Source organism: Delphinus delphis, chromosome 2, assembly GCF_949987515.2.
Source record: "Delphinus delphis chromosome 2, mDelDel1.2, whole genome shotgun sequence".
In the NCBI taxonomy this organism is placed as follows: domain Eukaryota; kingdom Metazoa; phylum Chordata; class Mammalia; order Artiodactyla; family Delphinidae; genus Delphinus; species Delphinus delphis.
The window spans coordinates 96,445,371-96,458,719 of NC_082684.1; the positions used below are offsets into that span (position 1 = coordinate 96,445,371).

The 13,349-nt window shown below is 56.4% G+C and overlaps 1 protein-coding gene across 1 annotated transcript in view; it reads right to left on the minus strand.

Annotated features, from left to right (window-relative positions):
- PFKP (phosphofructokinase, platelet) overlaps positions 1-13,349 on the minus strand; it is a 217,303-nt gene that overhangs the window by 81,119 nt on the left and 122,835 nt on the right. The window lies entirely within an intron of this gene.

Below are 13,349 nucleotides of genomic sequence, written 5' to 3' on the forward strand. Positions count from 1 at the left end.
ACACCAGCTCTGAGAGTTCTGGACTCCTCAGTCAGCCCCACCCACCTTCAGACCAGTACTAGCTTTGGGACACCCCAGAAGCTGCAGCCAGCTGTGTCAGGAACTGGCCCAATGCACCAGCAGGCTGACACTGGATCTGGGAACCCTGCAAACACACACCCCGGAACCTGGCTCTGCCCACCAGTGAGCCAGCACTAGCCCCGAGACCACCCAGGGTTCCACAGCCAGCTGCCTTGTGACCTGACCCCTCCAACCGTAGCTCGCAGCCTGGGCATAAAGCAGGGGCTCACAACCAACCAGACCAGGGGCCGACCATACCTACAAGACTGCCCTCAGCAGTCAGCTCACCAAAACAGAAGGAGCCACATAGCTCACATAGGGGACACCCCTAAAGCATACAGCTCTGGTGACCAGAGGCAAGTGTGCAGCTGGGACGTATAGGACATCTCCTGCAAAAGGCAACTTCTCCAAGATCAGGAAATGTAACCAACCTACCAAATGCACAGAAATGAAAACTGAAAATTAGGCAAAATTAGGTGATAGAGGACCATGTGGAAGGCATAAGATGAAAACCCCAGGAGAAAAACTAAGTGAAGTAGAGATCGGCGATCTATCCGATAGAGAGTTTAAGGTAATGATCATAAAGATGATCAAAGAACTCGGGTAAGAACTGATGAACGGAGCAAGAAATTTCAAAGTTTTCACACGGAGTTAGAAAATATAAAGGAGAAACCAAACACAGGTGAAGAACGTATACAACTGAAATGAAAAATACACTACGAGCAATCAACAGTAGATTAACTGAGGCAGGGGAATGAATCAGCTACGTGAAGACAGTAAGAACTGGGGTGCCTGGGGTGCAGGAGGGGGGACACAGCAGCAGTAGGGGGACATGGGGTGCAGGAGGGGAGACTCAGAACTGGGGGAACAAGGGGTGAAGTTGGGGTGACTCAGAAGTGGGGGGACATGGGGTGCAGGAGGGGAGACCCAGAAGTAGGGGGACATGGGGTGCAGGAGGGGAGACTCAGAAGTGGGGCACATGGGGTGCAGACTCAGAAGTGGGGGGACATGGGGTACAGGAGGGGAGACTCAGTAGTGGGGGACAGAGGGTGCAGGAGGGGAGACTCAGAAGTGGGGGGACCTGGGGTGCAGGAGGGGAGATTCAGAAGTGGGGCACATAGCGTGCACACTCAGAACTGGGGGACAAGGGGTGAAGGTCGGGTGACTCAGACCTGGGGGGACATGGGGTGCAGGAGGGGAGACTCAGAAGGTGGGGTACCGGGTTGCAGGGGGGACCCAGCAGTGGGGGGACATGGAGTGCAGGAGGGGAGACTCAGAAGCGGGGTGACATGGGGTGCAGGAGGGGAGACTCAGAAGTGGGGCAGCACCAGCCCTAGGTCCCCCTGAGCTTTGACCCCACCAACTAGTGTTCTGACACAGACTCTGGGACACCGAGCCCTGCAGCCAGAGACTCGGGACCTGGTCCACACGACAGGGTACAGAACTAGCACCAGGACCTGGCTTCACCCACCAGCAGGTGGACACCCACTGCAGAACCACTTCAGCACCACACCCTGACTTGTCGGGACCCAGCCAACATACAGGCAGGCTGGCACAAACTCCAGGACCCCTGGGTCCTAAACCCACCACCAGCAGGCTGACACCAGCTCTGAGAGTTCTGGACTCCTCAGTCAGCCCCACCCACCTTCAGACCAGTACTAGCTTTGGGACACCCCAGAAGCTGCAGCCAGCTGTGTCAGGAACTGGCCCAATGCACCAGCAGGCTGACACTGGATCTGGGAACCCTGCAAACACACACCCCAGAACCTGGCTCTGCCCACCAGTGAGCCAGCACTAGCCCCGAGACCACCCAGGGTTCCACAGCCAGCTGCCTTGTGACCTGACCCCTCCAACCGTAGCTGGCAGCCTGGGCATAAAGCAGGGGCTCACAACCAACCAGACCAGGGGCCGACCATACCTACAAGACTGCCCTCAGCAGTCAGCTCACCAAAACAGAAGGAGCCACATAGCTCACATAGGGGACACCCCTAAAGCATACAGCTCTGGTGACCAGAGGCAAGTGTGCAGCTGGGACGTATAGGACATCTCCTGCAAAAGGCAACTTCTCCAAGATCAGGAAATGTAACCAACCTACCAAATGCACAGAAATGAAAACTGAAAATTAGGCAAAATTAGGTGATAGAGGACCATGTGGAAGGCATAAGATGAAAACCCCAGGAGAGAAACTAAGTGAAGTAGAGATCGGCGATCTATCCGATAGAGAGTTTAAGGTAATGATCATAAAGATGATCAAAGAACTCGGGTAAGAACTGATGAACGGAGCAAGAAATTTCAAGGTTTTCACACGGAGTTAGAAAATATAAAGGAGAAACCAAACACAGGGGAAGAACGTATACAACTGAAATGAAAAATACACTACGAGCAATCAACAGTAGATTAACTGAGGCAGGGGAATGAATCAGCTAGGTGAAGACAGAGTAAGAACTGGGGTGCCTGGGGTGCAGGAGGGGGGACACAGCAGCAGTAGGGGGACATGGGGTGCAGGAGGGGAGACTCAGAACTGGGGGGACAAGGGGTGAAGTTGGGGTGACTCAGAAGTGGGGGGACATGGGGTGCAGGAGGGGAGACCCAGAAGTAGGGGGACATGGGGTGCAGGAGGGGAGACTCAGAACTGGGGGGACAAGGGGTGAAGTTGGGGTGACTCAGAAGTGGGGGGACATGGGGTGCAGGAGGGGAGACCCAGAAGTAGGGGGACATGGGGTGCAGGAGGGGAGACTCAGAAGTGGGGCACATGGGGTGCAGACTCAGAAGTGGGGGGACATGGGGTGCAGGAGGGGAGACCCAGAAGTAGGGGGACATGGGGTGCAGGAGGGGAGACTCAGAAGTGGGGCACATGGTGTGCAGACTCAGAAGTGGGGGGACATGGGGTACAGGAGGGGAGACTCAGTAGTGGGGGGACAGAGGGTGCAGGAGGGGAGACTCAGAAGTGGGGGGACCTGGGGTGCAGGAGGGGAGATTCAGAAGTGGGGCACATAGGGTGCACACTCAGAACTGGGGGGACAAGGGGTGCAGGAGGGGAGACCAGGAAGGTGGGGTACTGGGTTGCAGGGTGGACCCAGCTGTGGGGGGACATGGAGTGCAAGAGGGGAGACTCAGAAGCGGGGTGACATGGGGTGCAGGAGGGTGGACTCAGAAGTGGGGCACATAGGGTGCACACTCAGAACTGGGGGGACAAGGGGTGAAGGTGGGGTGACTCAGACCTGGGGGGACATGGGGTACAGGAGGGGAGACTCAGAAGGTGGGGTACCGGGTTGCAGGGGGGACCCAGCAGTGGGGGGACATGGAGTGCAGGAGGGGAGACTCAGAAGTGGGGTGACATGGGGTGCAGGAGGGGAGACTCAGAAGTGGGGCAGCACCAGCCCTAGGTCCCCCTGAGCTTTGACCCCACCAACTAGTGTTCTGACACAGACTCTGGGACACCGAGCCCTGCAGCCAGAGACTCGGGACCTGGTCCACACAACAGGGTACAGAACTAGCACCAGGACCTGGCTTCACCCACCAGCAGGTGGACACCCACTGCAGAACCACTTCAGCACCACACCCTGACTTGTCGGGACCCAGCCAACATACAGGCAGGCTGGCACAAACTCCAGGACCCCTGGGTCCTAAACCCACCACCAGCAGGCTGACACCAGCTCTGAGAGTTCTGGACTCCTCAGTCAGCCCCACCCACCTTCAGACCAGTACTAGCTTTGGGACACCCCAGAAGCTGCAGCCAGCTGTGTCAGGAACTGGCCCAATGCACCAGCAGGCTGACACTGGATCTGGGAACCCTGCAAACACACACCCCAGAACCTGGCTCTGCCCACCAGTGAGCCAGCACTAGCCCCGAGACCACCCAGGGTTCCACAGCCAGCTGCCTTGTGACCTGACCCCTCCAACCGTAGCTGGCAGCCTGGGCATAAAGCAGGGGCTCACAACCAACCAGACCAGGGGCCGACCATACCTACAAGACTGCCCTCAGCAGTCAGCTCACCAAAACAGAAGGAGCCACATAGCTCACATAGGGGACACCCCTAAAGCATACAGCTCTGGTGACCAGAGGCAAGTGTGCAGCTGGGACGTATAGGACATCTCCTGCAAAAGGCAACTTCTCCAAGATCAGGAAATGTAACCAACCTACCAAATGCACAGAAATGAAAACTGAAAATTAGGCAAAATTAGGTGATAGAGGACCATGTGGAAGGCATAAGATGAAAACCCCAGGAGAAAAACTAAGTGAAGTAGAGATCGGCGATCTATCCGATAGAGAGTTTAAGGTAATGATCATAAAGATGATCAAAGAACTCGGGTAAGAACTGATGAACGGAGCAAGAAATTTCAAGGTTTTCACACGGAGTTAGAAAATATAAAGGAGAAACCAAACACAGGTGAAGAACGTATACAACTGAAATGAAAAATACACTACGAGCAATCAACAGTAGATTAACTGAGGCAGGGGAATGAATCAGCTAGGTGAAGACAGAGTAAGAACTGGGGTGCCTGGGGTGCAGGAGGGGGGACACTGCAGCAGTAGGGGGACATGGGGTGCAGGAGGGGAGACTCAGAACTGGGGGGACATGGGGTGAAGTTGGGGTGACTCAGAAGTGGGGGGACATGGGGTGCAGGAGGGGAGACCCAGAAGTAGGGGGACATGGGGTGCAGGAGGGGAGACTCAGAAGTGGGGCACATGGGGTGCAGACTCAGAAGTGGGGGGACATGGGGTACAGGAGGGGAGACTCAGTAGTGGGGGGACAGAGGGTGCAGGAGGGGAGACTCAGAAGTGGGGGGACCTGGGGTGCAGGAGGGGAGATTCAGAAGTGGGGCACATAGGGTGCACACTCAGAACTGGGGGGACAAGGGGTGAAGGTGGGGTGACTCAGACCTGGGGGGACATGGGGTGCAGGAGGGGAGACTCAGAAGGTGGGGTACCGGGTTGCAGGGGGGACCCAGCAGTGGGGGGACATGGAGTGCAGGAGGGGAGACTCAGAAGCGGGGTGACATGGGGTGCAGGAGGGGAGACTCAGAAGTGGGGCAGCACCAGCCCTAGGTCCCCCTGAGCTTTGACCCCACCAACTAGTGTTCTGACACAGACTCTGGGACACCGAGCCCTGCAGCCAGAGACTCGGGACCTGGTCCACACGACAGGGTACAGAACTAGCACCAGGACCTGGCTTCACCCACCAGCAGGTGGACACCCACTGCAGAACCACTTCAGCACCACACCCTGACTTGTCGGGACCCAGCCAACATACAGGCAGGCTGGCACAAACTCCAGGACCCCTGGGTCCTAAACCCACCACCAGCAGGCTGACACCAGCTCTGAGAGTTCTGGACTCCTCAGTCAGCCCCACCCACCTTCAGACCAGTACTAGCTTTGGGACACCCCAGAAGCTGCAGCCAGCTGTGTCAGGAACTGGCCCAATGCACCAGCAGGCTGACACTGGATCTGGGAACCCTGCAAACACACACCCCGGAACCTGGCTCTGCCCACCAGTGAGCCAGCACTAGCCCCGAGACCACCCAGGGTTCCACAGCCAGCTGCCTTGTGACCTGACCCCTCCAACCGTAGCTGGCAGCCTGGGCATAAAGCAGGGGCTCACAACCAACCAGACCAGGGGCCGACCATACCTACAAGACTGCCCTCAGCAGTCAGCTCACCAAAACAGAAGGAGCCACATAGCTCACATAGGGGACACCCCTAAAGCATACAGCTCTGGTGACCAGAGGCAAGTGTGCAGCTGGGACGTATAGGACATCTCCTGCAAAAGGCAACTTCTCCAAGATCAGGAAATGTAACCAACCTACCAAATGCACAGAAATGAAAACTGAAAATTAGGCAAAATTAGGTGATAGAGGACCATGTGGAAGGCATAAGATGAAAACCCCAGGAGAAAAACTAAGTGAAGTAGAGATCGGCGATCTATCCGATAGAGAGTTTAAGGTAATGATCATAAAGATGATCAAAGAACTCGGGTAAGAACTGATGAACGGAGCAAGAAATTTCAAAGTTTTCACACGGAGTTAGAAAATATAAAGGAGAAACCAAACACAGGTGAAGAACGTATACAACTGAAATGAAAAATACACTACGAGCAATCAACAGTAGATTAACTGAGGCAGGGGAATGAATCAGCTACGTGAAGACAGTAAGAACTGGGGTGCCTGGGGTGCAGGAGGGGGGACACAGCAGCAGTAGGGGGACATGGGGTGCAGGAGGGGAGACTCAGAACTGGGGGAACAAGGGGTGAAGTTGGGGTGACTCAGAAGTGGGGGGACATGGGGTGCAGGAGGGGAGACCCAGAAGTAGGGGGACATGGGGTGCAGGAGGGGAGACTCAGAAGTGGGGCACATGGGGTGCAGACTCAGAAGTGGGGGGACATGGGGTACAGGAGGGGAGACTCAGTAGTGGGGGACAGAGGGTGCAGGAGGGGAGACTCAGAAGTGGGGGGACCTGGGGTGCAGGAGGGGAGATTCAGAAGTGGGGCACATAGCGTGCACACTCAGAACTGGGGGACAAGGGGTGAAGGTCGGGTGACTCAGACCTGGGGGGACATGGGGTGCAGGAGGGGAGACTCAGAAGGTGGGGTACCGGGTTGCAGGGGGGACCCAGCAGTGGGGGGACATGGAGTGCAGGAGGGGAGACTCAGAAGCGGGGTGACATGGGGTGCAGGAGGGGAGACTCAGAAGTGGGGCAGCACCAGCCCTAGGTCCCCCTGAGCTTTGACCCCACCAACTAGTGTTCTGACACAGACTCTGGGACACCGAGCCCTGCAGCCAGAGACTCGGGACCTGGTCCACACGACAGGGTACAGAACTAGCACCAGGACCTGGCTTCACCCACCAGCAGGTGGACACCCACTGCAGAACCACTTCAGCACCACACCCTGACTTGTCGGGACCCAGCCAACATACAGGCAGGCTGGCACAAACTCCAGGACCCCTGGGTCCTAAACCCACCACCAGCAGGCTGACACCAGCTCTGAGAGTTCTGGACTCCTCAGTCAGCCCCACCCACCTTCAGACCAGTACTAGCTTTGGGACACCCCAGAAGCTGCAGCCAGCTGTGTCAGGAACTGGCCCAATGCACCAGCAGGCTGACACTGGATCTGGGAACCCTGCAAACACACACCCCAGAACCTGGCTCTGCCCACCAGTGAGCCAGCACTAGCCCCGAGACCACCCAGGGTTCCACAGCCAGCTGCCTTGTGACCTGACCCCTCCAACCGTAGCTGGCAGCCTGGGCATAAAGCAGGGGCTCACAACCAACCAGACCAGGGGCCGACCATACCTACAAGACTGCCCTCAGCAGTCAGCTCACCAAAACAGAAGGAGCCACATAGCTCACATAGGGGACACCCCTAAAGCATACAGCTCTGGTGACCAGAGGCAAGTGTGCAGCTGGGACGTATAGGACATCTCCTGCAAAAGGCAACTTCTCCAAGATCAGGAAATGTAACCAACCTACCAAATGCACAGAAATGAAAACTGAAAATTAGGCAAAATTAGGTGATAGAGGACCATGTGGAAGGCATAAGATGAAAACCCCAGGAGAGAAACTAAGTGAAGTAGAGATCGGCGATCTATCCGATAGAGAGTTTAAGGTAATGATCATAAAGATGATCAAAGAACTCGGGTAAGAACTGATGAACGGAGCAAGAAATTTCAAGGTTTTCACACGGAGTTAGAAAATATAAAGGAGAAACCAAACACAGGGGAAGAACGTATACAACTGAAATGAAAAATACACTACGAGCAATCAACAGTAGATTAACTGAGGCAGGGGAATGAATCAGCTAGGTGAAGACAGAGTAAGAACTGGGGTGCCTGGGGTGCAGGAGGGGGGACACAGCAGCAGTAGGGGGACATGGGGTGCAGGAGGGGAGACTCAGAACTGGGGGGACAAGGGGTGAAGTTGGGGTGACTCAGAAGTGGGGGGACATGGGGTGCAGGAGGGGAGACCCAGAAGTAGGGGGACATGGGGTGCAGGAGGGGAGACTCAGAACTGGGGGGACAAGGGGTGAAGTTGGGGTGACTCAGAAGTGGGGGGACATGGGGTGCAGGAGGGGAGACCCAGAAGTAGGGGGACATGGGGTGCAGGAGGGGAGACTCAGAAGTGGGGCACATGGGGTGCAGACTCAGAAGTGGGGGGACATGGGGTGCAGGAGGGGAGACCCAGAAGTAGGGGGACATGGGGTGCAGGAGGGGAGACTCAGAAGTGGGGCACATGGTGTGCAGACTCAGAAGTGGGGGGACATGGGGTACAGGAGGGGAGACTCAGTAGTGGGGGACAGAGGGTGCAGGAGGGGAGACTCAGAAGTGGGGGGCCTGGGGTGCAGGAGGGGAGATTCAGAAGTGGGGCACATAGGGTGCACACTCAGAACTGGGGGGACAAGGGGTGAAGGTGGGGTGACTCAGACCTGGGGGGACATGGGGTGCAGGAGGGGAGACTCAGAAGGTGGGGTACCGGGTTGCAGGGGAAACCCAGCAGTGGGGGGACATGGAGTGCAAGAGGGGAGATTCAGAAGCGGGGTGACATGGGGTGCAGGAGGGGAGACTCAGAAGTGGGGCACATAGGGTGCACACTCAGAACTGGGGGGACAAGGGGTGAAGGTGGGGTGACTCAGACCTGGGGGGACACGGGGTGCAGGAGGGGAGACTCAGAAGGTGGGGTACCGGGTTGCAGGGGGCACCCAGCAGTGGGGGGACATGGAGTGCAGGAGGGGAGACTCAGAAGCGGGGTGACATGGGGTGCAGGAGGGGAGACTCAGAAGTGGGGCAGCACCAGCCCTAGGTCCCCCTGAGCTTTGACCCCACCAACTAGTGTTCTGACACAGACTCTGGGACACCGAGCCCTGCAGCCAGAGTCTCGGGACCTGGTCCACACAACAGGGTACAGAACTAGCACCAGGACCTGGCTTCACCCACCAGCAGGTGGACACCCACTGCAGAACCACTTCAGCACCACACCGTGACATGTCGGGACCCAGCCAACACACAGGCAGGCTGGCACAAACTCCAGGACCCCTGGGTCCTAAACCCACTACCAGCAGGCTGACACCAGCTCTGAGAGTTCTGGACTCCTCAGTCAGCCCCACCCACCTTCAGACCAGTACTAGCTTTGGGACACCCCAGAAGCTGCAGCCAGCTGTGTCAGGAACTGGCCCATTGCACCAGCAGGCTGACACTGGATCTGGGAACCCTGCAAACACACACCCCAGAACCTGGCTCTGCCCACCAGTGAGCCAGCACTAGCCCCGAGACCACCCAGGGTTCCACAGCCAGCTGCCTTGTGACCTGACCCCTCCAACCGTAGCTGGCAGCCTGGGCATAAAGCAGGGGCTCACAACCAACCAGACCAGGGGCCGACCATACCTACAAGACTGCCCTCAGCAGTCAGCTCACCAAAACAGAAGGAGCCACATAGCTCACATAGGGGACACCCCTAAAGCATACAGCTCTGGTGACCAGAGGCAAGTGTGCAGCTGGGACGTATAGGACATCTCCTGCAAAAGGCAACTTCTCCAAGATCAGGAAATGTAACCAACCTACCAAATGCACAGAAATGAAAACTGAAAATTAGGCAAAATTAGGTGATAGAGGACCATGTGGAAGGCATAAGATGAAAACCCCAGGAGAAAAACTAAGTGAAGTAGAGATCGGCGATCTATCCGATAGAGAGTTTAAGGTAATGATCATAAAGATGATCAAAGAACTCGGGTAAGAACTGATGAACGGAGCAAGAAATTTCAAGGTTTTCACACGGAGTTAGAAAATATAAAGGAGAAACCAAACACAGGTGAAGAACGTATACAACTGAAATGAAAAATACACTACGAGCAATCAACAGTAGATTAACTGAGGCAGGGGAATGAATCAGCTAGGTGAAGACAGAGTAAGAACTGGGGTGCCTGGGGTGCAGAAGGGGGGACACTGCAGCAGTAGGGGGACATGGGGTGCAGGAGGGGAGACTCAGAACTGGGGGGACATGGGGTGAAGTTGGGGTGACTCAGAAGTGGGGGGACATGGGGTGCAGGAGGGGAGACCCAGAAGTAGGGGGACATGGGGTGCAGGAGGGGAGACTCAGAAGTGGGGCACATGGGGTGCAGACTCAGAAGTGGGGGGACATGGGGTACAGGAGGGGAGACTCAGTAGTGGGGGGACAGAGGGTGCAGGAGGGGAGACTCAGAAGTGGGGGGACCTGGGGTGCAGGAGGGGAGATTCAGAAGTGGGGCACATAGGGTGCACACTCAGAACTGGGGGGACAAGGGGTGCAGGAGGGGAGACCAGGAAGGTGGGGTACTGGGTTGCAGGGTGGACCCAGCTGTGGGGGGACATGGAGTGCAAGAGGGGAGACTCAGAAGCGGGGTGACATGGGGTGCAGGAGGGTGGACTCAGAAGTGGGGCACATAGGGTGCACACTCAGAACTGGGGGGACAAGGGGTGAAGGTGGGGTGACTCAGACCTGGGGGGACATGGGGTACAGGAGGGGAGACTCAGAAGGTGGGGTACCGGGTTGCAGGGGGGACCCAGCAGTGGGGGGACATGGAGTGCAGGAGGGGAGACTCAGAAGTGGGGTGACATGGGGTGCAGGAGGGGAGACTCAGAAGTGGGGCAGCACCAGCCCTAGGTCCCCCTGAGCTTTGACCCCACCAACTAGTGTTCTGACACAGACTCTGGGACACCGAGCCCTGCAGCCAGAGACTCGGGACCTGGTCCACACAACAGGGTACAGAACTAGCACCAGGACCTGGCTTCACCCACCAGCAGGTGGACACCCACTGCAGAACCACTTCAGCACCACACCCTGACTTGTCGGGACCCAGCCAACATACAGGCAGGCTGGCACAAACTCCAGGACCCCTGGGTCCTAAACCCACCACCAGCAGGCTGACACCAGCTCTGAGAGTTCTGGACTCCTCAGTCAGCCCCACCCACCTTCAGACCAGTACTAGCTTTGGGACACCCCAGAAGCTGCAGCCAGCTGTGTCAGGAACTGGCCCAATGCACCAGCAGGCTGACACTGGATCTGGGAACCCTGCAAACACACACCCCAGAACCTGGCTCTGCCCACCAGTGAGCCAGCACTAGCCCCGAGACCACCCAGGGTTCCACAGCCAGCTGCCTTGTGACCTGACCCCTCCAACCGTAGCTGGCAGCCTGGGCATAAAGCAGGGGCTCACAACCAACCAGACCAGGGGCCGACCATACCTACAAGACTGCCCTCAGCAGTCAGCTCACCAAAACAGAAGGAGCCACATAGCTCACATAGGGGACACCCCTAAAGCATACAGCTCTGGTGACCAGAGGCAAGTGTGCAGCTGGGACGTATAGGACATCTCCTGCAAAAGGCAACTTCTCCAAGATCAGGAAATGTAACCAACCTACCAAATGCACAGAAATGAAAACTGAAAATTAGGCAAAATTAGGTGATAGAGGACCATGTGGAAGGCATAAGATGAAAACCCCAGGAGAAAAACTAAGTGAAGTAGAGATCGGCGATCTATCCGATAGAGAGTTTAAGGTAATGATCATAAAGATGATCAAAGAACTCGGGTAAGAACTGATGAACGGAGCAAGAAATTTCAAGGTTTTCACACGGAGTTAGAAAATATAAAGGAGAAACCAAACACAGGTGAAGAACGTATACAACTGAAATGAAAAATACACTACGAGCAATCAACAGTAGATTAACTGAGGCAGGGGAATGAATCAGCTAGGTGAAGACAGAGTAAGAACTGGGGTGCCTGGGGTGCAGGAGGGGGGACACTGCAGCAGTAGGGGGACATGGGGTGCAGGAGGGGAGACTCAGAACTGGGGGGACATGGGGTGAAGTTGGGGTGACTCAGAAGTGGGGGGACATGGGGTGCAGGAGGGGAGACCCAGAAGTAGGGGGACATGGGGTGCAGGAGGGGAGACTCAGAAGTGGGGCACATGGGGTGCAGACTCAGAAGTGGGGGGACATGGGGTACAGGAGGGGAGACTCAGTAGTGGGGGGACAGAGGGTGCAGGAGGGGAGACTCAGAAGTGGGGGGACCTGGGGTGCAGGAGGGGAGATTCAGAAGTGGGGCACATAGGGTGCACACTCAGAACTGGGGGGACAAGGGGTGAAGGTGGGGTGACTCAGACCTGGGGGGACATGGGGTGCAGGAGGGGAGACTCAGAAGGTGGGGTACTGGGTTGCAGGGGGGACCCAGCAGTGGGGGGACATGGAGTGCAGGAGGGGAGACTCAGAAGCGGGGTGACATGGGGTGCAGGAGGGGAGACTCAGAAGTGGGGCAGCACCAGCCCTAGGTCCCCCTGAGCTTTGACCCCACCAACTAGTGTTCTGACACAGACTCTGGGACACCGAGCCCTGCAGCCAGAGACTCGGGACCTGGTCCACACGACAGGGTACAGAACTAGCACCAGGACCTGGCTTCACCCACCAGCAGGTGGACACCCACTGCAGAACCACTTCAGCACCACACCCTGACTTGTCGGGACCCAGCCAACATACAGGCAGGCTGGCACAAACTCCAGGACCCCTGGGTCCTAAACCCACCACCAGCAGGCTGACACCAGCTCTGAGAGTTCTGGACTCCTCAGTCAGCCCCACCCACCTTCAGACCAGTACTAGCTTTGGGACACCCCAGAAGCTGCAGCCAGCTGTGTCAGGAACTGGCCCAATGCACCAGCAGGCTGACACTGGATCTGGGAACCCTGCAAACACACACCCCGGAACCTGGCTCTGCCCACCAGTGAGCCAGCACTAGCCCCGAGACCACCCAGGGTTCCACAGCCAGCTGCCTTGTGACCTGACCCCTCCAACCGTAGCTCGCAGCCTGGGCATAAAGCAGGGGCTCACAACCAACCAGACCAGGGGCCGACCATACCTACAAGACTGCCCTCAGCAGTCAGCTCACCAAAACAGAAGGAGCCACATAGCTCACATAGGGGACACCCCTAAAGCATACAGCTCTGGTGACCAGAGGCAAGTGTGCAGCTGGGACGTATAGGACATCTCCTGCAAAAGGCAACTTCTCCAAGATCAGGAAATGTAACCAACCTACCAAATGCACAGAAATGAAAACTGAAAATTAGGCAAAATTAGGTGATAGAGGACCATGTGGAAGGCATAAGATGAAAACCCCAGGAGAAAAACTAAGTGAAGTAGAGATCGGCGATCTATCCGATAGAGAGTTTAAGGTAATGATCATAAAGATGATCAAAGAACTCGGGTAAGAACTGATGAACGGAGCAAGAAATTTCAAAGTTTTCACACGGAGTTAGAAAATATAAAGGAGAAA